Raw genomic sequence first — 24955 nt, 5'->3', positions numbered from 1 at the left:
AGCATTTATTGTTTCTAGAGTTTTTGATGATGGCCAATCTGACCTGTGTGAGATGATATCTCATTGTAGTTTTGATTTGCATTTCTCTAATGATTAATGATGTTGAGCATTCTTTCATGTGTTTGTTGGCAATCTGTATATCTTCTTTGGAGAAATGTCTATTTAGGTCTTCTGCCCATTTTTGGATTGGGTTGTTTGTTTTTTTGTTATTGAGCTGCATGAGTTGCTTACAAATTTTGGAGATGAATCCTTTGTCAGTTGCTTCATTTGCAAATATTTTCTCCCATTCTGAGGGTTGTCTTTTGGTCTTGTTTATGGTATCCTTTGCTGTGCAAAAGCTTTTAAGTTTCATTAGATTCCATTTGTTTATTTTTGTTTTTATTTCCATTTCTCTAGGAGATGGGTCAAAAAGGATCTTGCTGTGATTGATGTCATAGAGTGTTCTGCCTATATTTTCCTCTAAGAGTTTGATAGTGTCTGGCCTTACATTTAGGTCTTTAACCCATTTTGAGTTTATTTTTGTGTATGGTGTTAGGGAGTGTTCTAATTTCATACTTCTACAGGTAGCTGTCCAGTTTTCCCAGCACCACTTATTGAAGAGGCTGTCTTTTCTCCACTGTATATTCTTCCCTCCTTTATCAAAGATAAGGTGACCATATGTGTGTGGGTTTATCTCTGGGCTTTCTATCCTGTTCCATTGATCTATATTTCTGTTTTTGTGCCAGTACCATACTGTCTTGATTACTGTGGCCTTGTAGTATAGTCTGAAGTCAGGGATCCTGATTCCTCCAGCTCCATTTTTTGTTCTCAAGATTGCTTTGACTATTTGGGGTCTTTTGTGTTTCCATACAAATTGTGAAATTTTTTGTTCTAGTTCTGTAAAAATTGCCAGTGGTAATTTGATAGGGATTGTATTGAATCTGTAGATTGCTTTGGGTAATAGAGTCATTTTCACAATGTTGATTCTTCCAATCCAAGAACATGGTATATCTCTCCACCTATTTGACAATGTGGAATTTTCAACAAATGAACTTCCCATAACTTCATGGTTTGGTGGAAATAGCATAAACACAGAGGGCTTTGCAGTCAGGGTGACTTGTCTTCAAGTCTCAGTTCTGTATTTACCAAGCTGTGCATTCCCAGACAAATCACTTGCCTTCTTTAAGCCTCAATTTGTTCATCTTTTGAAAATATGATATAAATACCTGTCTACAGGGTATTTGTAAGCATCAGAGATGATGAACAAAGTGGCTTGAAAAATGATAGATACTCAATGCATGGTGGTGATTATTATTATTATTATTGTTGCTTTTAGTTTAAAAATAAATTGAAATGAAGGAAAGCTGACAGTTTTTTACTGCAGTGTTCATGTAATATTCGTTAAATAGCTTGTTTTCCAAGCATTATCATCCTAGAGTAAGTCCGGTCTGTTCAAATAAAAGCATTCTTTGGCTTTGAACATTTTTTTCCTCATCAAAGATTCTCCTTTGAGCAATGAAAGTAAGAAATAAGTCCCTTTGCACATTTCAACTTGAAACACTTGGAACTTTGTATGGTTATACCAACATCAGAGAGTCTTTCTCTAATTGCTGAGATGCAACAGTTAGTTGAAGGGAGACAATGTGGTATCACTCTTTGGACCAAGATATAAAAATATTTTTCAGTTTGAGTTTTCAGAGGAAATTTAAGGGATTGCATTTCCCTATACTGGATTTTGCTTTGAGTAAGTGCCCTACAATGAGGTTGTAAATGTTGAGTTTCTTTATTGCCTTCTTGGAAACACCTTTAGCTGTTGAGAATAAGTGAGTGACGTTTGCGGGGAACTGGTATAGCAGTCCCAATCCATTTACCTGTGGTTGGAAGCTTGCTTAGTAATTTAGTCCCTAACAAAATGTGTAACATTGATGTCCTGGGGGAACGGGAGACATAGACAGAGCTTCTGACAGCTTTCACTGTAGAAGAGAGAGGTGTAATCACATCTATGGTGCCAACACATCTGAAGGAGGCATGTGACCTTTGAGGAAGATGAACTACATGGAGGCTAGAGAAAGGAGGGCCAAAGAAGATGTACATGGCACTGTTTTTCCAGACTGTCTGAGAGGTAGAGAGAGAGAGAGAGAGAGAGAGAGAGAGAGAGAGAGAGAGAGAAACAGACAGATAGATAGACAGGTACCATCTCTGGCATATAGGAGTTTTCCAGCCACATGGTGGGTTGTGTTAGTTCATTATACATTTTCATGATCTAGAACAGTGGCTCTGAGAGCTCAGAGGTGCAGATTTGTTTCACAGGGGACACTTGGCAATGTCTGGAGTCACTTTTGGTCCTCACAACTGGGGAGGTGTTCATGGCATCTAGTGAGTAGAGGCCAGAGATGTTGCCAAACACCCTCCAATGTGTGGTACAGCCCTGCAGCAGAGAACTATCCAGCCAAAAATCTCTGTAGTGCCAGGGTGAGAAATACTTGGTGTAGAAAAAAACACACCTTCAGACTGGCGCATGTCCTTTTCACTTACCCCTGCTCAGAATGTCACCTTCTGACAGCTTACTTTGCATTTTGAACAACTTGACTCAAGAAAGGGGTAGTCTTCACTTGCCCTGCTATAACAAAATACCATAAACTGAGTGGTTTATCCACAATAAAAATGTATTTCTTACAGTTCTGGAGGCTGAGAAATCCAAGGTCAAGGGGCTGGTTGATTTGGTGTCTGATGCGTGCTCTCTTCCTGGTTGCAGATGGCTGCCTTCTTGCTGTGTCATCACCTGGTCGAAAGAGTGAGCTAGTTTTCTGGCCTCTTCTTTTTTTACCTTTAAAAATTTTTGGCTGCATTGGGTGTTCGTTGCTGCGTGCGGGCTTTCTCTAGTTGCGGCGAGCAGGGGCTACTCTTCATTGGGGTGCAAGGGCCTCTCATTGCGGTGGCTTCTCTTGTTGCGGAGCACAGGCTCTAGGGTGTGCTGGCCTTAGTAATTGTGGTGCATGGGCTCAGTAGTTGTGGCTCGCGGGCTCTAGAGCGCAGGCTCAGTAGTTGTGGTGCACAGGCTTTGTTGCTCCGTGGCATGTGGGATCTTCCCGCACCAGGGATTGAACCCATGTCCCCTGCATTGGCAGGCGGATTCTTAACCACTGCGCCACCAGGGAAGTCTCTCTGGGCTCTTCTTATAAGGGCAATTCTACTGATGAGGGCTTCAACCTCATGACCTAATTACCTCCCAAATCCCCCACCTCCACATACCATCACTTTGGGGACTAGATTTCAGCATAAGAATTTTGGGGGAGCACAAACATTCAGCCCCCAACAGGGGTGTCCTAGCTGGTGACTGATAACTTTTAGCCTCCAACTGAAATAAGCTGGCAAACTTGCTCATTCGTAAGTTTCTTAAAATTCAAGTCAGTTTTGAGTCTGGTCAGTTTTGGGTACCCTGGGGAAAAAAAATGGAGGTAGAATAATAATAAGCAGGTACAATTTCTATGCCCATTTTATAGAACAGAAAACAGAGGGGTTATGTCTTAGCGAGCAAGGGAGCAAAGGAGTCACCAAATCCTTTCCCTTTCCCTCCTGGACACACGGCTAGATTACACTTCCCAGTCTCGTTGGCAGGTAGGTATCCCATATGACTGAGTCCTGACCACTGAAATGTGGGCAGAAGAGATGTATTCCTTGTCCAAGCCTGGCCCATGAAAAGTGCAAATGTTCCTCCATTCTCCTTCTCCTCCTGCCATCTGGATGGAGAGGCTCCAAGTTCTAAGAGGAGGGTGGAGTCACAGGCTGAGGGAGGACCTGCTGCTTGGAGGACAGCTGTCTCACCAGGAAGCTCAGCCTTGGAGAGTTACCGGTGCAAAAATTAAACCTTTATTTTGTTAAGCCTCCAAAATGTTGGTTAAAGAAGTTATTAGCCTGCTCTCACTAATAAGACAGTGAAATAGACAAGTGCAAACATGAGAGGACACTTGGCTTGTGGCCATCTTTCTGGAGAAATTCACCTCAACTGGTTGTGCAGAGACACAAAATGAATGACGTTTCTGAAGTTGCTGGTGTTTATATTTGTAACACTCTATTTGGAATCATGTTTTAAAATCAAAGCATCCGTTAAGACCTCTTTATCGGTATTTTACACAGTGGGTGAAAGCTTATTTATATCTCAGACCATCAGCCTAGTGATTTCAGGCTCCTAAATCCTGCTTGCAGATTCATAAATTCAGATATTATCTCCTAAATGCTAAGTGTTGCATTCGCGTCTGGGATTTAGCTGAGAAATGTGGAAGACAGAGAATTGTTTTTACCAGACCATTCCCAGTTGGTTGTGCATCTCAAGAGCCAAAGCTTATTACTTTCCAAGTTGTAATTTAAACTTGTTAAATTGCCTCCAGACCCATCGTTTTTATGTAGCATAATGGGAAAAACTCAGTGCTCTGGCTTCAGATGAGTTTTTTCTTTTAATTTTCTCTCTCCAAAATCCTACATCCTTTGGGGCTGCATCATCGTTATTTCATAGACTCTTTGAGCGGGAGCATCTTTTTATGAAAACTTTTTTTGTTTTCTGTTGTTTTTTTCTGAGAGCGCGAGAGAGATTTGCCGTTGCATCTGGCAGGTGGCTCTTTTTGAGAGTCTTTCAAACTCATGATGTAGTCACATTTTAAGATCTTTGTGGGATGGCTGCAAGGAGAAATTAGGCTTTGTAACTATGCAGGAAATTGACCTGGTAAACACATTAAGAGTTGGATTATCCTCTATTGCTCCCTAAATAGCACCCAAAGAATGTGCAGTCCATAGCCATCTCAGAACCTAGCAGGAGCTTTGTTGCTGAGAGACAGAAGGGTCACATTTTGTTCAGTATGCTCAATATACTTCAATGGAGAAAGCCTTCAATGGTATACCAGCTGCCTGTGTGAAGACAAGCCTCCCACAGGCATACAATGCACATGGGGAGATGAGCTTGGCTAGTACGTAGCAAGTAGGGAAACGCTCAATGGCCCCTATTTAAATATTTAAAGAATGGGATGATTTTCAGCAAAATTGTCTATTCGCATCTTATATTTTATTTTCATGGATATGAGGCTACAATGTCTGTTTTTACGGCAGCGGGGGTGGGGGTGGGGAGAAGGAAAGGGAGAACTGCTTACGTTTCCGTATAGTAGAACCTATATTCTAGGCAGTTTTTTCTTTGATGTTGTCGAGTTCCAAGAGGCAGGTTTAGTAAACTGATCAGATCACGTTTGATTTGCTTTGTCATTTGCCTCGATAACTGATAGAGAATTTTTAAGTGTGCAGAGGAAGAACTGGAGCCAGAATGAAAGCAGTTGTTTTTTGCTGCCTGTATTAGTCAGGACAGAATGTTACGCTCTGATAACAAACATTCCTCAAGTGTCAGTAAGCAAAACAGTGCAGGTTTGTTTCTTACTTACAGCACATACCCAATGGTGGAGGGCTCTGAGTCATGTCATCTTTACTCTGAGACCCCAGCTGCCAGAGGCTCCTGTATATGGAATTTCACAGGTCTCAGTAACGGGCAGTAAAGCATGGAAAACCATACATGGATTCTTCAGTGCTTCAGCAAAAGAGGCACAGATCACTTTTGCTCAATTTTATTGGCCAGAGCAAGTCTTATGGCTAAAACCAACCTCAGAGAGACAGGGAAGTGAGATGTCCTGAACACCAGAAGCAGAAACTGTATAGCAGTAAATAGTGGTAATATTTTCTTCACCGTCCCACCCTGAGAGATACACACTCACACATGTAGACATTTAACCCTAAGCCCAATTTTGAAATTGGCCTCCAAGGCAAAATGAAGAAGTCTCATGAGGGGCAATTTTAGAAATACTGTTCAGAATAGGAGATATACAAAGAGTTAGATTCTTCTTCCAACTCAGGAATCTTTTTTTTTTTAATTGAAGTGTAGTTGCTGTACAATATTATATGAGTTACACTTGTAAAATAAAGTGATTCACAATTTTTAAAGGTATACTCCATTTATAGTTATTATAAAATATTAGCTATATTCCCCATGTTGTACAGTATATCCTTGTAGTTTATTTTTTTGTACCTCTTAATCCCCTACATCAGTCGTGCCCCTTCCCCCTTCCCTCTCCTCACTGGTAACCACTAGTTTGTTCTCTAGACCTGTGAGTCTGCTTCTTTTTTGTTATATTCACTAGTTTGTTCTGTTTTAGATTCCACATGTAAGTGATTTCATGTAGTATTTGTATTTCTTTTTCTGACTTATTTCACTAAGCAGAATACCCTTCAAGTCCATCCATGTTGCTGCAAATGGCAAAATTTCATCCTTCTTATGGCTAAGTAGTATTCCATTGTATATATCTTTAGTCAACAGGTGGTGGTAAAACATTTTGTTTTAGGGGCTATTCCTCCACCCTAAACTCAGTTATGCAGTAGCATAATATAATCTCTGAACTGGGAACATTTAATTTAGTCACCTCATTAACAAAAATAAATTAAATGTAGCTCAGACTAAATTTAGATTTTTTCTTTTATTTTTCTTTCTTTCTTTTTTTCTTTCTAAACAGCAGGTCAAATATCAATAATATGTCCATAGATGTGAGACATAGTCACAAGTCTCATTTTCAGGGTCTGTTAAACTGACTAAAGGCAAATATGAAGCATGAGAAAAGGACTTTAACATGTAATTATAGAGCATTAAAGGTGATGCTATCAGATTTACTGCCAGATATAACCTTAGTTCTTTCTTGTTTGTAACTGTTTAGAGAATTAAGATAATCTTTTATCAATTTTTTTCTTTTTCTTCTTTTGTTACAGTTAAAAAAATTTTTTTCTTTACCCAAAATAAGTAAAATGTCAGTTGCCTGGGAGAAGTCAAAAGGAACACCACAGCAATAAAATGGAGCCATCCCAGGATAGATAGATAGATTATGATAGAAAAATAGATTGCCAAATATCCATCTACTGCAGCCACCAAAAAAAACAAAACTCCAGACTTCTCTTCTGAAACTCCTCATTAGGTCAAAAAGAAAATAATAAAATTAACTCAGCATGATGCCTGAAGAGTAAACATTTCATTTTATTTTGTCTTTGCCCCAGGTTTCAACAAACACATACACAGAAAGTCTCTCATGGTATCCTCAAGTCTTTCTGTGATTTATTTACCATGTAGCAGAGTCTGACAGAAATATGACCTGCAAAGGCAGCACCTCCTGAGGGAAGTTCATTACCTGGAATTGGTCCACTTTGTCCGCTAGCATCTTAAAGAAAATAATTGCAAATCATATAGCTGATAAAGGATTTGTATCCAGAATATATAAAGAAATCTTACAGCTCTAATAAAAAGGACAAATACCCAATTTTTAAAATGGGTAGGTAATTAGCCATTTCTCCCAAGAAAATATACAAAGGGTCAATGTACACATGAAAAGATGCTTGAAGTCTTTCAACAGTAAGGAAATGAAAATCAAAACTATCACACCCCAAACAAAACAAAACAGAACAAAACAAAAAAAACTATCACATCCACTAGAATGGCTAGAATCAAAAAGATAATAAGTGTTGGTGAGGATTTGGGGAAAGTGGAAACCTTAGACTCTGCTAGTGGGAATATAAAATGGTACAGCCATTTTGGAAAACACACTGGCGGTTCCTTAGACAGTTAAACTAGAGTTATTATATCACCTTAAAAAGTTAGAGTTATTTTATCACCCAGCAACAATTTCATTCTTAGGAAAAAATATCCAAGAGAAAAAAATCTCAAAAGAAAGGAAAATATATGCCCCATAAAAACTGGTACACAAATGTTCATAGTAACATTATTCACAATGGCCAGAAAATGCAAATAACCCAAATATCCATCAACTGATAAATGGATAAACAAAATGTGGTATACCCATAAAATGGAAAATTATTTGGCAATACAAAGAAATAAAGCACTGATACCTGCTACAATGTGGAGGAACCTTGAAAACATTATGCTGAGTGAAAGGAGCCAGTCACAAAATACCATATATTATATGATTCCATTTATATGAAATGTCCGAATGGGCAAACCTACAGAGACAGATAGTAGATTAGTGTTTTCCTGGGGCTGGACAGGGGTGGGCAGGTAGTGGGGGAGTGACTGCTCATTGGGTATGGGGTTTCTTTTTTGGAGTGATGAAAATGTTCTAAAATTAGATTGTGGTCATGGTGGCACAACTCTGTGAATATACCCAAACCATTGAGCTGTACTTTTTAAATGAGTGCATTGTGTGTTATGTGAATTGTATCTCAATAAAGCCGTTTCTCTTTTTAACGTACGATTCATTTCATCCAGCTCCAATACCGAAATATAACCCTGCTGGGGAGGGTGTACTGGCTCAGTAGTTTATAATGCTGTCCGGTGGGTTCCAAGTTCTGGTTCCAAGTTGCCTACTGTGGAACTGGTAACAGCTCTTAGCTGCTCCGGTGATCCCCTTCTCAGCACCTCTCCCTTTCCATTCCACATCATCCACACTGAGATGTCTCACTTCTTGCTTCAGGACAGAAGGTTTGCCAAAAGTTCATAATATTTGCTAATGAACTTGCTCGAGGAAGTACAGTATGGAAGCCCTCAAACCTGATTTCCAGGAGTGACTATGGTAGACTTGCTTTCCTTCAATATGCTCTACAAATGCTGGCTGCCTGCTTTACGAGTGAACACAACTGGCTGTGTGATGGTGGAAATATCTAGAGCTTTCTCTAACCTGAAGTGCCTTTGGTCTGGGTCTTGGTTTCACTGTAGGGTGGCACACACCCCAATGATCAATCAGCATTCTCTAGGCACGGTGGCCTTGGGGAAAGGAGTTGCAAAACTCGTTTAGAGGGAAGAGTAACTTTCTGCTTGGGATTCCAGTGGAAAACCATTCAGCCATTGCTGTGTGGCATTGCACACTCTATGTAATGCCGTTGGACTTTTCTCTAGAAAAGACACACATGGATGTGACTGTTTAAGCCATTACACCCAACATTGTATGGACTACATTTATTTAAACATTGTAGGCACATAATACGTTTTGTTGAATTAATTAATAATTGCATAGAAACCATCTCTCTGCCACTTTGTGCAAAAGAGACCTGGATTGTTCTAAATTATATAAACGTTTTCACTAACTTTTCAGCTATGGAAACTATTATCTCAGTAAAAATTTACTGTATAAGGAAAGCAAACACTGAGTATCTCAGAGATGTTTATGAAAATTGCATTTTTTAAAGAAATGACAGTCCAGCTCTTTGTATAGTTCATTCTCTTACTTCATTCAGGCCTCTTCTTTTTTTAAAAAAAATTTATTTATTTAGTTTTGGCTGCATTGGGTCTTCGTTGCTGTGTGCAGGCTTTCTGTAGTTGCATCGAGCGGGGGCTGCTCTTTGTTGCGGTGCACGGGCCTCTCATTGTGGTGGCTTCTCTTGTTGCAGAGCACGGGCTCTAGGCGCGCAGGCTTCAATAGTTGTGGCGTGCGGGCTCAGTAGTTGTGGCACACAGGCTTAGTTGCCCCGCCAGGGAACATGTGGAAGATCTTCCTAGACCAAGGATTGAACCCGTGTCCCCTGCATTGGCAGGCAGATTTTTAACCACTGCGCCACCAGGAAAGTCCCCAGGCCTCTTCTTGATGGGACCTTTTTGCAGTCTCCTTCCCTGATTACTTGTCAAAAACCTCAGGGTCCCTATTCTTCTCTATCCCTTTGTCCTTTGTTTTCTCTACAGCCATAATCACTCCCTGTTTGCTACATATTTATTTCTATATTGTTTATATCTCCTCCATAGAATGTAAGCCTCATTAGGGCAGAACCCTATTCATCTTTTTTGCTCTTCTGTCCCTAGCACCTTGATCAGTATCTGGCTTCTTGTAGGTACTCAATAAATATTTATTAAATGTATAAACAAGTATCACACACACTCCTCTCCCCAAACTACAGTTTGAGAAGAGAGCCCCACACAGCTTATAATGAATGAATGAATATGCCCATTTCTCAGTTGTAACTTACCCAGCTTCCAGAAACCTAGATCATACTGATGAAGTAGAGGGAATGTAGGAGTTTGAAAGGACCTTCTTATTCAACTCCCTTTCCTGATGAGGAGACTGAGGGTCCAAGTGGTGAAGGGACTTTCCCTTGGTCAAAAGAAAGTGACAGAACAAAGACTATATCTCAGAGGATGTGATTCCTACGTGCACGGTTCTCAAAGTTAGAATGTGTAGAAAAACACTAAGTTACATTGGGGTGTTTAGCTGTTCTGATATTTACTAACCATAGAGTAATACTATATTTTAAGTATAAGCCAGATGTCAGTTGCGGAACCTTGCTCCTTTGAGATTCAACAATAACTGTCTGAGACCCCCATCACCCATGTGGTACTCAGAGATTTTGAGGTGTAGGAAGAGGGGGCTCTGTATTCCTACTTTGTCCTAATTAGTTCAAGATCATTGACTTTTCTTGTACATGCTGTTCCTTTGTCACCTCACTATGCTCCCAAGTTTCCTGTCTAGGTATTTTGATAAATCAAAGGAGAAATTATACCATTCCTTTCGGAAGGCAAGAGTGGTTTCCCATCAGTATTGGCTTTAAATAAAGAATAAATAACACGAGGTTAAGCATTTGATCTATTTTCACCCACTGACTACTGCTATTTTAGGGTGTTAACTATTTTAGGGTGCTAAAATGTAAAGGCATTGTCCTGATAAAGTAATACATTGCTCTTGTAGAGATGAATGATACAACAGGAAGTACACTGACTTTGTGGGGATCTTGGCCTTGCCATGTACTCACAGTGTTGTTTTAGACAAATGAATTGACATCTTTAAGCCATAGTTTCTTGATTGTAAAATAGAGAAAATGGTACTTACTCTATGGGTAGTGAGAAATAAGTGAAGCAATATATGTAAAAAGCTTTGTTATAGAATGCTCTATGCAAGTAATATCACCATTGCCACAGCACACACTTTTTTAAAAAAATGAATTTATTTATTTTATTTATTTTTGGCGGCATTGGGTCTTCGTTGATGTGGGCAGGCTTTCTCTAGTTGCGGCAAGCTGGGGCTGCTCTTCGTTGCAGCACGCAGCCTTCTTATTGCAGTGGCTTCTCTTGTTGCGGAGCATGGGATCTAGGCACGTGGGCTTCAGTAGTTGCAGCATGTGGGCTCGGTAGTTGTGGCTCATGGGCTCTAGAGTGCAGGCTCAGTAGTTGTGGCACACGGGCTTAGATGCTCCATGGCCTGTGGGATCTTCCCGGACCAGGGCTCGAACCTGTGTCCCCTGCATTGGCAGGCGGATTCTTAACCACTGCACCACCAGGGAAGTCCACAGCACACACTTTTAAGGTTGTTCTATTTCTTTAGAAAATGACTGCATGAATACCCCAAGCTTCCTGTCCAAGGCATTTGCTCCTTAGTAGCTGAAACTTTGAAAATGATATTCCCCCTGGAGTGAAAAAAGTGGTCCAGGTAAAGAAAACAAATTATGCATAATGAGTTAGAAAGCAACTTGAGAAATAGTCTGCCCCAGTTGGATTTTTTACAGCAGGTAAGTGGAGTTTCATCAGATTGGCTAAATTCTTGTGTTCAAGACTCTTGCTTCTGAGGTATACCAGATTTCTTTTCATATTTACACAGGTCAACATCTTGTTTTTTTACTGACTCAAGGAAACAACATTACATTGGCAGAGATCCTGCCCTTCTTGGTAGGATTGACACATTTTGCCTTCTGGATATATTTTACTTTAAATCCTTTTATGGTTAATACTTTCCTGTGAAGAAACAGTGTGTTAACATTGTTTGAATAGACCAGCAAACAGATAGGTCTCTTTTGATTGCTTTCTCACTTGTGTGGGACAGATAATGGTTTCTCTTCCCTGTTCCTTTTGCTGTTCCAAAGCATTGCATCATAGTATCTCAAAATATGGGGTCAGTAGGATTGCTTTTCCCCTTCATAGAAGAAAGATTGGGGTGTGGAGCTATAAATGACTTACCATTAGTCTCAGAGCTGTAGTAACAGAGCTAGGATTTTTTCCTTCCCTGTTATAATACTAATGACAACCTCTTGGCATTCTTCTGAGACACACGCACGTGAATAAGTAGACATGAGGATCCTTTGTTAAGCCTAGAGAAATGGAAAATAGTAATCTAGTGCCCCGCTGAAATAATATTGTTTATTGTTACCAATCCTGAGTAGGGGAGAATCTTCAGATAAGCCACCACTTTTTTTCCTTTTTGTTAACCTGTGGCTACATTGGGAGGACTAAAAGAGATGGATGATATGAAAGAAGGAGGAAATAGAAAAAGAAATTGAACAAATCTCATTTTCTTCCCATTGAATTATCCATGTATTAAATTTCTCATCAAGTATTTTTTGAGTGCTTGCTATGTGCCAGGTTCTGTTGAAGTCACTGAAGATAAAAGGGTAAAGAAAATAGGAACCGTTCCAGCCTCATGAAACTTCCAATCTATTGAGAGAGACAGGCAGGCAGTGGATCATTAACTGCTCAATAACAATGATTGCAACAAGAGTAAATGCTTGAAAGGAAAATACAGGGTACCATGAGCCCCTGTGACAGGCATCTCAACTGAGCATGGGAGTTCAGGAAGTCTCCTGAAGAAGTGCTGTTAGCTACGACTAGAAATCTGGGTAGGAGGTGGCAGGTGGTGGATGCTTGGTGGTAGAGGGATATGGAGAGTCCAGGCAAAGACAGAAGCATGAACAAAAGTCCTGAGGCAGCAAGAATCTTGGCATATTTGAGACACACAGAGATTGAAGTGAGAGAGCAAGTGGAGGGAGATGACAGAGATAAGCAGGTGAGAGCCACTGACCATCATTGGTCTTGGTCTTGCAAGAGCCTTGATGATGATGCAGAAGATTTTGACCTGTGTCGTAGAGCAGTGGGAAATTATTAAAAAGCTCAGAGCAGACAGGGGTATCAACACTCTGGCTGCAGAGAAAGGAAGGATGGAGAAAGGCAGGGCTGCATGAGAGACCTATTAGGAGATTTTGGCAGTAATCCAGGGGAGCAATAATGTTGGCTTTGACTTGGGGGTGTGGCAGTGGAGAGAGGCATGATAGATCTGAAGGCAGCCTTGATTGGAGGTGAGGCCTGAGGGAGAGGAAAATTTTGGTTATGACTCTTGGAGTGTGGCATGGGAGACTTGGGGTTATGACATGATTCCATCTATTGATAAAGGAATGCCTGGAAGAACAATTTTTTTTTTTCTTGTGGGTGGGCAGCAACACACGAGTTATCTTTTGGAAGAGCTAAGTATGATATGTGAGCCACTAAAATAGACATCGATCTTGGCTGTATTGATCCAGGGCTCAGAATAGAGAACTAGACTGAAAATGTACATAGCTGAGCTGTCCACTTATAGATGGTGTATAAAACTATGTAGGGGGATGAGGTCGTCAAAGAGAAAAGCCAGATGAGAGAAGAGGAGGGCCCAGGTCATGCCCCAAGGAATGGATGCTTGGTCTGTTAAGATGTGCCATTACAAGAGATCATGTCTGGTAAGGGTTAGGGTTGGTGTGACAGAGTTGCAGGCAATATTTAGAGATCAGGAGAAGAACCTCAGAGAGGAAACTGAGAACAAGGAACCATGGTGGCAGGCCAAAAACCAGGAGGAAGTGATGTTGTGGAAGGCAAAGGAATATGTGTGAGATGTTGCTGAGGGCAGGAGGAGGATATGGTACCATTAGGAGAGTGGATAACCCAACTCAAACTGGACTGAACACTAAAGTAGAAAGTCTCAGGATGTGATTTTTCTCTAATATCTCAATGGCTCATTTCTAAATTATGTAGAATTCCCCCTACTGAATATTTCTAATGATCAAAATGATTTATTTTTATTTTTTTGAGTTTCACTTGGAAGCCAGTTGGAAACACATGAAGTGATTAAAAACTGAACTCAGTTGACTTGGCTCTGGATTTTGAGCCACATAAAATCCACGTAGTAACTTTTTATAAATGCTGTTTCAAATTATTAAATTGAAGACCTTGACAAAATAAAATATTGAAAATAGCCTTTCTAGTATTACTAGCTGAAGTTGGGCATGTCTGGTGTGTCTTTTTTGTGAAATAATGTTCCCATGGTTTCCTGATAGATGTTTGAGTCCTGCCTATGAATAGGGCAGATGGTAAAGAACAAGATTTAGGGATGTCCCTGGTGGTCCAGTGGTTAAGCCTCCATGCTTCCAATGCAAGAGGCTTGGGTTCGATCCCTGGTTGGGGAACTAAGATCCCACATGCCTTGCGGTGTGGCCAAATAATAAAAAAAATTAAAAAAAGAACATGATTTAGGTGAGACAAGATTGGAGCTAGGGTTCCAGATGGCAGAGTAGAAGGACGTGCACTCACTCCCTCTTGCAAGAGCACCAGAATCACAACTAACTGCTGAACAATCATCGACAGGAAGACACTGGATCATGCCAAAAAAGACACCCCACATCCAAAGACAAAGGAGAAGCTGCAGTGAGATGTTAGGAGGGGCACAATCACAATAAAATCAAATCCCATAAATCTGGGTGGGTGACTCACAAACTGGAGAACACCTATACTACGGAAGTCCACCCACTGGAGTGAAGGTTCTGAGCCCCACGTCAGGCTTCCCAACCTGGGGGTCCGGCAACAGGAGGAGGAATTCTCAGAGAATCAGACTTTGAAGGCTAGCTGGATGTGATTGCAGGACTTTGACAGGACTGGGGGAAACAGAGACTCCACTCTTGGAGGGCACACACCAAGTATTGTGTGCATCGGGATGCAGGGAAAGGAGTAGTGACCCCATAGGAGACTGAACCAGACCTACCTGCTAGTGTTGGAGGGTCTCCTGCAGAGGTGGGGGCGTGGCTGTGGCTCACCGTGGGGACAAGGACACTGGCAGCAGAAGTTCTGGGAAGTACTCCTTGGCATGTGCCCTCCCAGAGTCTGCCATTAGCCCCACCAAAGAGCTTCTAGGCTCCAGTGCTTGGTCCCCTCAGGCCAAACATCCAACAGGGAGGGAACTCAGCCTCACCCATCAGCAGATAAGCAGATTAAAGTTTTACTGAGCTCTGCCCACCAGAGCAACACCCACCTCTACCCACCACCTGTCCCTCCCATCTGAAGCGTGCACAAGCCTCTTAGATAGCTTCATCCACCAGACAGCAGACATCAGAAGCAAGAAGAACTACAGTCCTGCAGCCTGTGGAACAAAAACCACATTCACAGAAAGATAGACGAGATGAAAAGGCAGAGAGCTTTGTACCAGATGAAGGAACCAGATAAAACCAGAGAAAAACAACTAAATGGAGTGGAGATAGGCAACCTTCCAGAAAAAGAATTCAGAATAATGTTAGTGAAGATGATCCAGGACCTCGGAAACAGAACGGAGGCAAAGATTGAGAAGATACAAGAAATGTTTAACAAAGACCTAGAAGAACTGAAGAACAAACACCTAGAAGAATTAAAGAACAAACAAACAGAGATGAACAATACAATAACTGAAATGAAAAATACACTAGAAGGAATCAATAGCAGAATAACTGAGGCAGAAGAACGGGTAAGTGACCTGGAAGACAGAATGGTGAAATTCACTGCTGCGGAACAGAATAAAGAAAAAAGAATGAAAAGAAATGAAGACAGCTTATGGGGCAACATTAAACACACCAACATTCGCATTACAGGGGTCCCAGAAGGAGAATAGAGGCAGAAGGGACCTGAGAAGATATTTGAAGACATTAGAGTTGAAAACTTCCCTAACATAGGAAAGGAAATAGCCACCCAAGTCCAGGAAGCGCAGAGTCCAAGGTGGGATAAACCCAAGGAGAAGCATGCTGAGACACATAGTAATCAAATTGGCAAAAATTAAAGGCATAGAAAAATTATTAAAAGCAACAAAGGGAAAATGACAAATAACATACAAGGGAACTCCCATATGGTTAACAGCTGATTTCTCAGCAGAATCTCTACAAGCCAGAGGTGAGCGGCATGATATATTTAAAGTGATGAAAGGGAAGAACCTACAACCAAGATTACTCTACCTGACAAGGATCTCTTTCAGATTTATTGGAGAAGTCAAAAGCTTTACAGACAAGCAAAAAGGCTAAGAGAATTCAGCATCACCAAACCAGCTCTACAACAAATGCTAAAGGAACTTCTTTAAGCAGAAAACACAAGAGAAGAAAAGGACCTACAAAAACAAACCCAAAACAATTAAGAAAATGGTAATAGGAACATACATATTGATAATTACCTTAAATGTGAATGGATTAAATGGTCCAACAAAAAGACACAGGCTCGCTGAATGGCTACAAAAACAAGACCCATATATATGCTGTCTACAAGAGATCCACTTCAGACCTAGGGACACATACAGACTGAAAGTGAGGGGATGGAAAAAGATATTCCATGCAAATGGAAATCAAAAGAAAGCTGGAGTAGCAATACTCATATCAGATAAAATAGACCTTCAAATAAAGAATGTTATAAGAGACAAGGAAGGATACTACATAATGATCAAGGGATCAATCCAAGAAGAAGATATAACAATTATAAATATATATGCACCCAACATAGGAGCACCTCAATACATAAGGCAAATGCTAAAAGCTCTAAAAGAGGAAATCGACAGTAACACAGTAATAGTGAGAGACTTTAACACCTCACTTACACCACTGGACAGATCATCCAGATGGAAAATTAATATGGAAACACAGCTTTAAATGACACAATAGACCAGATAGATTTAATTGATATTTATAAGACATTCCATCCAAAAAGAGCAGATTACTCTTCTCAAGTGCACACAGAACATTCTACAGGATAGATCACATCTTGGGTCACAAGTCAAGCCTCAGTAAATTTAAGAAAATTGAAATCATATCAAGCATCTTTTCTGACCACAACACTAGGAGATTAGAAATCAATTACAGGGAAAAAAACATAAGAAACACGAACACATGGAGGCTAAACAATACGTTACTAAATAACCAAGAGATCACTGAAGAAATCAAGAGGAAATCAAAAAATAGCTAGAGACAAATCACAAGGAAAACACAATGATCCAAAACCTATGGGATGCAGCAAGCAGTTCTGAGAGGGAAGTTTATAGCAATACAAGCCTACCTGAAGAAACAAGAAAAATCTCAAATAAACAATCTAAACTTACACCTAAAGAAACTAGAGAAAAAAGAACAAACAAAACCCAAAGTTAGTAGAAGGAAAGAAATCATAAAGATCAGAGCAGAAATAAATAAAATAGAAACAAAGAAAACAATAGCAAAGATCAATAAAACTAAAAGCTGGTTCTTTGAGAAGATAAATAAAATTGATAAACCATTAGCTAGACTCATCAAGAAAAAGAGGGAGAGGACTCAAATCAATAAAATTAGAAGTGAAAAAGGAGAAGTTACAACAGACACCGCAGAAATACAAAGCATCCTAAGAGACTATTATAAGCAACTCTATGCCAGTAAAATGGACAACCTGGAAGAAATGGACAAATTCTTAGAAAGGTATACCTTCCAAGACTGAACCAGGAAGAAATAGAAAATATGAACAGACCAATAACAAGTAATGAAATTGAAACTGTGACTAAAAATCTTCCAACAAACAAAAATCCAGGACCAGATGGCTTTACAGGTGAATTCTATCAAACATTTAGAGAGGAGCTAACACCCATCCTTCTCAAACTCTTCCAAAAATTTCAGAGGAAGGAGCACTATCAAACTCATTCTATGAGGCCACCATCACTGTGATACCTAAACCAGACAAAGATACTACAAACAAAGAAAATTACAGACCAATATCACTCATGAATATAGATGCAAAAATCCCCAATACAATACTAGCGGACAGAATCCAACAACACATTAAAAGGATCATACACAATGATCAAGTGGGATTTATCCCAGGGATGCAAGGATTCTTCAATATACACAAATCAGTGTGATACACCATATTAACAAATTGGAGAATAAAAACCATGGATTCATCGCAATAGATGCAGAAAAAGCTTTTGACAAAATTCAACACCCATTTATGATAAAAATGCTCCAAAAAGTGGTCATAGAGAGAACCTATCTCAACATAGTAAAGGCCATATACATTAAACCCACAGCAAACATCATTCTCAATGGTGAAAAACTGAAAGAATTTCCTCTAAGATCAAGCAAAAGACAAGGATGTCCACTCTCACCACTATTATTCAACATAGTTTTGGAAGTCCTAGCCATGGCAATCAGAGAAGACAAAGAAATAAAAGGAATACAAATTGGAAAAGAAGAAATAAAACTGTCACTGTTTGTAGATAACATGATACTATACACAGATAATCCTAACGATGCCACCAGAAAACTACTAGAGCTAATCAATGAATGTGGTAAATTTGCAGGAGACAAAATTAATGCACAGAGATCTCTTGCATTCCTATACATTAACAACAAAAGATCAGAAAGAGAATTTAAGGAAACAATCCCATTCACCATTGCAACAAAAAGAATAAAATACCTAGGAATACACCTACCTAAGGAGGTAAAAGACATGTACTCAGAAAACTATAAGACACTAATGAAAGAAATCAAAGATGACACAAAGAGATGGAGAGATATACCATGTTCTTGGATTGGAAGAATCAATATTGTGAAACTGACTATACTACCCAAAGCAATCTACAGATTCAATGCAATCCCTATCAAATAACCAATGACATTTTTTACAGAACTAGAACATTAAACCTTAAAATTTGTATGGAGACACAAAAGAACCCGAGTAGCCAAAGCAATCTTGAGGGAAAAAAACGGAGCTGGAGGAATCAGACTCCCTGACTTCAGACTATACTACAAAGCTACAGTAATCAAGATAATATGGTACTGGCACAAAAACAGAAATATAGATCAATGGAACAGGACAGAAAGCCCAGAGAGAAACCCATGCACCTATGGTCAACTAATCTATGACAAAGGAGGCAAGGATATACAATGAAGAAAAGGCAGTCTCTTCAATAAGTGGTGCTGGGAAAACTGGACAGCTACATGTAAAAGAATGAAATTAGAACACTCCCTAATACCATACACAAAAATAAACTCAAAATGGATTCACGACCTAAGTGTAAGACCAGGCACTATAAAACTCTTAGAGGAAAACATAAGAAGAACACTCTTTGACATAAATCACAGCAAGATATTTTTTGATCCATCTCCTAGAGTAATGGAAATAAAAACAAAAATAAACAAATTGGACCTAATGAACCTTAAAAGCTTTTGCACAGCAAAGGAAACCATAAACAGACCAAAAGACAACCCTCAGAATGGGAGAAAATATTTGCAAACTTATCAACAGAGAAAGGATTAATCTCCAAAATATATAAACAGCTCATGCAGCTCAATATTAAAAAAACAAACAACCCAATACAAAGATGGGCAGTAGATCTAAATAGACATTTCTCCAAAGAATACATACAGATGGCCAAGAGGCACATGAAAAGCTACTCAACATCACTAATTATTAGAGAAATGCAAATCAATACTGCAATAAGGTGTCACCTCACACCGGTTAGAATGAGCATCATTAGAAAGTCTACCAAACAACAAATGCTGGAGAGGGTGTGGAGAAAAGGGATCCCTCTTTCACTATTTGTGAGAATGTAAATTGATACAGCCACTGTGGAGAACAGTATGGAGTTTCCGTAAAAAACTAAAAATAGAATTACCATATAACCCATGAATCCCACTACTGGGCATATACCCAGGGAAAACCATAATTCAAAAACACACATGCAACCCAATGTTCATTGCAGCACTATTTACAATAGCCAGGTCATGGAAGCAACCTCAATGTCCATCAACAGACAAATGGATAAAGAAAATTTACATTGTACATATATACAATGGAATATTACTCAGCCATAGAAAGGTATGAAACTGGATCATTTGTAGAGACGTGGATGGACCTAGGGACTGTCATACAGAGTGAAGTAAGTTAGAAAGAGAAAAACAAATATCGTGTATTAACGCATATACGTGGAATCTAGAAAAATGGCACAGATGAACCAGTTTCAAGGCAGAAATAGAGACACAGATGTAGAGAACAAACATATGGACACCAAGGGGGGTAAGCGGGGTGGTGGTAGGATGAATTGGGAGGTTGGGACTGACATATATACACTAATATGTATAAAATCGATAACTAATAAGAACTTGCTATATAAAAAAATTTAAATAAAATTCAAAAATAGATTTCGGTGAAAGATTTTTAAAATACAGATTAGGAAACAATACTACTTGAAGAATTCATACTATGTATTTCCTCTCCTTAAATTCTCCTTTGATAAGTATAGCTGACAGTAAATTTTTGAAAATGCTCAAATTTGGGGTTGGTTTTATAGAACGTCATTCTTAAGAACTGCATGAACTGAATGAACAGTGTGAATGAACAGCTGAATGAACAGTGTAGCTGCTTGTTTTGGTTGATTGTTTGAGTTCTTTGCATAAAAGAGCAGCGTAAAACAGGAAACTGGATTCTCAGTTGGATATAAATTCCAGATATCTATTATTCTTTCAAAGAATTAATATGAGTGCAAATCTAAACTCTGATTTTTAAAATCTCTCAGTAATAACATGTGAAAAATAAATAAAGGAAGGAAATAACTAAATTTTACCTTTCCAGTTAAATTAGGTCTATTATTGGCTAAGAGTCAGGAGACTTGGTATTTATAGCTGCAACAAAAATTAATGGAAAATACATTGTGCAAATTCTTAGAGATTCTTAAGACACAGGTTCTGATTTCAGGTACTTCACATTTCAATAAGTCGATACAAATAATTACAAAACAAGGAAATAATTTCTATTACAAAGATGGATTTTAGGAACTCAGGGGAGGAATGTGGAATGGTATAGGGAAGGATTCACAGAGGATATAATAACGTGAGATGAGTCACCTTGAATAGTCAACGTGAAGAGTAAAGACTCAGAGGAAGGGGTCGTTTGGCACGTTTAACACGAAGTTGCATTTAGTGGAATGGAGGAGAATGTCAACGTAGAGGAGACAGATTATGAAGGACCTGCAGGCCAAGTTAAGTAGCTATCGAAGAATTTCAAGCAGTTGCTTAGTAGGTAATTTATGTATCATGGGAGGTCATCTGTGGCAGGGGTTAGAGTGGGGAGCTGGTCTGGAGGCAGGGGGACTGAAAAAGATGCTATTGCAGTGGTCCAGGTACAGTACGGAGGGAGGCAGAGCAAGAGAAAATGAGCAGTGAAAAGATGGCTACCCCTCTCAAAAGCTTCCTTAAGGAGCGAGAAAGAAAGATCTGGATTATAAATTCAAGTTTGTAACTTGTACAGTTCTCCGGAGAAGAGAGAGAAATTTACTTAAAGGAATTGGCTGACATAATTGTGGAGGCTGGCAAGTCTAAAATATGCAGGGTGGGCCGGCATGATATTAGCATACAATATTGGATTTTTGTGTGGCAGAGATCCTTGGTATGGAGAGAGAATCTTCCAAGAGCACAGATAAAGTGAAACATTGTTCATGTTATGAGGCTGAGTCAACTGATTCTGGGAAGGGGGGTTTCATGTGCAGCGGTGGCATCTGTGAGCTGATTTTTTCTAGTTGACTTGCTCCCCTGCAGGTGTGAGGCTTTTAGAGATAGACAGAATGGCTCATTTTTCTAAAAACATGTTAGAAACATTTCATGCCTTCTATTTAAGACACGTGTTTCTATATGTGAAGTGCATTGGTACTGCTGAGTATATTGCTAGGGAAGTTTAGAAGTTTTAGTTGTGAACCTAACACTAACGGAGAAGTTAATCATCAGAAACATTTTCTTGTTGTCAGAGAACCGAGGAAAATGTCTGATAGACTCAAAGCGTTTTCATTATTCTCTACCTTTCAAGGGTGAGATTTTGTTTAATTCTGTTTTGCCGAAAGTGTATGTGGACCGATGTGAGCTGAGAGCTTTGTATGAAATAGTTTTAGCCTTGAAATGATAGATGAGAAGCTATTAACAGGGCTAGTAGACATTTGTGAATCAGTTATCACATGCCATACAGTGGTTGGAGCATTGTACAATGCACTGTCATACAGCTCTAAAGCGTTTAGGACCTTCAAACTAGAATCTTCTCCCTCAATCACAGCAATTTGAGCATGATATTCATCTTTGAAGCTTTTGGCCAGCTTTTCTCTTTTCTTGCTTAGGTCACTAGAATTTCGTCTCTGACATTTTGAGATAATCTTTAGAAAGATCATTGCCAAGTTATTTCAAATTACTTTCATTCTTGTTTTGATGTCATTTAATTTATCACATAATCAGGACTTCAGGCTCACTGCTGTCCTTGGACAGGCTGTTTTAAATCTGTTTCATTTCTCAATCAATATATTCCATATTAAAAGGCTTAAAGGATTTAAAATAAGTCCATTAAAATTTTTAATCCTCTCTCTCATTCTGGAATAGTATTTCTGTTGTTTCCTCGACATGGAGTATTCGATCTGTGCAGAAAAAAGGATCAGAAAAGGAATTCATTTTCTTTTACTTAAGCTGGGATATAGGGAGTGAAAAGTGGCTCCGTTTGAATTTCTCTGCCCTTATCCCATATCTTTCCTCCATCCTTTTTATGCTTTTTAAAAGGCGGATTTCAAATAAATATACAACACTCTAACTGAAGATTTTCTGGGTCAGAAAATATCACTCTATCACTGTGTCTTATTATGATTTAACTTCTGAGACAATAAAAATTCGAGTTTAAGTGGATGTCAGTTCTGTAATGGAGATCCATGGGAGATGCCTCAGTACTTTTATTTGAAAGTTTTTCTCCACTTGAAGCCCTTCTGTGCCAATATCCGGAGGGGTGACTCCTCCCCTGCTGCTCTCACCTGCCGTTCTGCCATCTTTCCTTGCTGCCTGAGGCTCCTTCTTGACTGTCCAGGCGAGTCTGGGCAGGGAGGACGATGGAGGGCGTGCAGAGAGTAAGGGCAGGCGCATTGCTCTGACCACCCATCTGCACTTCCCCACCGGTATTACTCCTCACACCCCAGCAGGACTAGACCGTTCCCCAAATGTGATAGGCTAGGGAGTATTTAAGGGTTTGGTTTGTTTGATTTTTAGATTCCATGGGAATGTAAATAAGAAACAATAATTATGACATTTTTTGAGTTGAAAGTTCAACCCATACAGAAATGATCAGTTGCCTTTTTTGTCTACCTTATGTTTAATGTTACATGTGTATTATCTATCATGATATATTGTTTATAATACTTATAAATTACACAGTCATATTCATTGAGATGTAGGCTTCCTTATTTATCCCATACAGTTAATGGGTTTTCTTCAGTTGTCATCTCTGATTTTTTAAAAAAGGTTTGCAAATTTCTAATTTCAGTTCCTATAGCTTTTTCTGCTCTAATGGCAAAACTGTCCCTACCTGTCTCTGCCCCATGAGAATGCCCCCCCCCCACTGTTGTAGCCGAGGAATTGCTCCTTGGCTCTGCCTCCCATTTTCTCAGGGAAGCCCTCCTTCCTACTCCCCCCTCACTTAACCTTGCCTTCCCCCAGCACAGACTCTTCCGGGCAGGTGGGACTCTCATCCTTGTCCTAACCTCTCCCGAGTTTGGCTCCTGGCGGCTCGTCTTTCCCAGCAGTGGGCGGGTCACTGTCACTCCCACACCCGTCTCTGCCTCCTGGATCTCCAGCCCAGCTGAGTCCCGATCCACCCCCATGTCCAGGAAGGTGCCAGGGCATCCCTGACATGGGCCAGAAGACAAGGAACAAGGATATACAGAGCACATAAAACCAAAGGATCGTGCTGCTTCTGTCATAGAGCCTTTAAAATCGACCTAAGAGTGTTGCTGTGTTCCAAAGGCACTGGTGTCAGAGCATGTCTTGCAGGGTGAAATCCAGGCACCTGCCCAGCAGAGGAGGCAGACATTCCCCCAGATCCTTCCAAAGAACACTAACAGTTGGAGCATCTCCTCCAGATATAGAGCAACTAAGTGGAGTCCTTGTTAATATGTTTTGTATGATGAGGTAGAGTACTTCAAACAGCTTGGGTTTTTAAAGAAAAAAAATGGCTTTGTAACATAGGGCAGCTGCAGTGACTGAATCTGCTTTCCCCGATGCACTGCAGTCCTGGCCAGACCATCTCTGCAGCTGCTGTTTACTCACCAGATCCAGATCGGTTGGATTGCTTTTCCTTCAAAGCCCCAGGACACCAAGCCTTGCCACGGTGTAGTAGATTCCAGGTACTGCATCTGTGTTCTTTGGATGCATGTGCTCTAAACATATAAAATAGGATTATGTCAAATAATCATGAAAACAGATCCCGCGTCACTTTTCTTTTCATGAATATTATGCCACTCTCCCACCCTCAGTAACTCACCTTCAGTGGTGATTTTGTGGGCGATACCGGGGAAGGTCCTAAATCACCCAGCGTCTCTTGCCTGATGCCTCCTGGGATGGGAAATATGCATTTGTAGGATCACTGGTGGGAGGTAATGATGCAGTTTGTGTCTACGGACTGGGCCGCGTGGGATTCAGCACCACCGCCTCCGGTACATGAATACGCCAGCTAGTGTGTGGCTGACACACCAGCTTTTCTACCTCCCTAACTACCTGGAAAATTCCATGCTATTTTTCTGACTCCTTGCCATGAAGACACAAGTACAGACTGTATTAGAACTCAGAGGTTTCTGCAGCCTGGAGAAGCTTGTACGTGCCCCCAAAGGCGTCCAGTGCCTTCTGTTAAAGAAGGCTCAAAGGATCTCCTCAAATAGGTGATCTGGCTGCCAGATCACCACAATGACTTTCATGATGATTTTTTTAGCAGAAAATGATTTTAAGGACTGAACTCCATTGTCTGCATTTATCCCTGTTGAATCAGCAAGACCTGCAAGTCTTGGTCCCTGTTGAATCGGCAAGACCTACAAGTCTTGGTATTAGCCTCTTCTCATAACATTTTATTACACGGAATTATTATTATTATCATTATTATTGATGACACGGAATTAACCATGGGATATGACCTAAGCAT

General features: G+C 40.0%; 1 protein-coding gene and 1 long non-coding RNA gene across 6 annotated transcripts in view; one reads left to right on the top strand and one right to left on the bottom strand.

Moving 5' to 3' along the window:
• Positions 1–24955, top strand: part of PID1 (phosphotyrosine interaction domain containing 1) — a 255104-nt gene that overhangs the window by 151871 nt on the left and 78278 nt on the right. The window lies entirely within an intron of this gene.
• Positions 43–24511, bottom strand: LOC136793633 (uncharacterized). Of its 5 annotated transcripts, XR_010839237.1 has the most exons (4): positions 24305–24470; positions 24091–24200; positions 22803–22861; positions 22213–22418 (listed from the first exon to the last, which is right to left on the bottom strand). It is a non-coding gene; the product is annotated as an uncharacterized lncRNA (long non-coding RNA). The 5 variants fall into 5 exon arrangements; XR_010839238.1 differs by lacking the exons at positions 22213–22418; positions 22803–22861 and adding an exon at positions 43–3418 and having other exon boundaries at positions 24305–24511; XR_010839240.1 differs by lacking the exons at positions 22213–22418; positions 22803–22861 and adding an exon at positions 9873–10088 and having other exon boundaries at positions 24305–24466.

This window comes from Kogia breviceps, chromosome 2 (genome assembly GCF_026419965.1).
Source record: "Kogia breviceps isolate mKogBre1 chromosome 2, mKogBre1 haplotype 1, whole genome shotgun sequence".
In the NCBI taxonomy this organism is placed as follows: domain Eukaryota; kingdom Metazoa; phylum Chordata; class Mammalia; order Artiodactyla; family Physeteridae; genus Kogia; species Kogia breviceps.
This window is presented reverse-complemented; position numbering and strand designations above follow the sequence as displayed.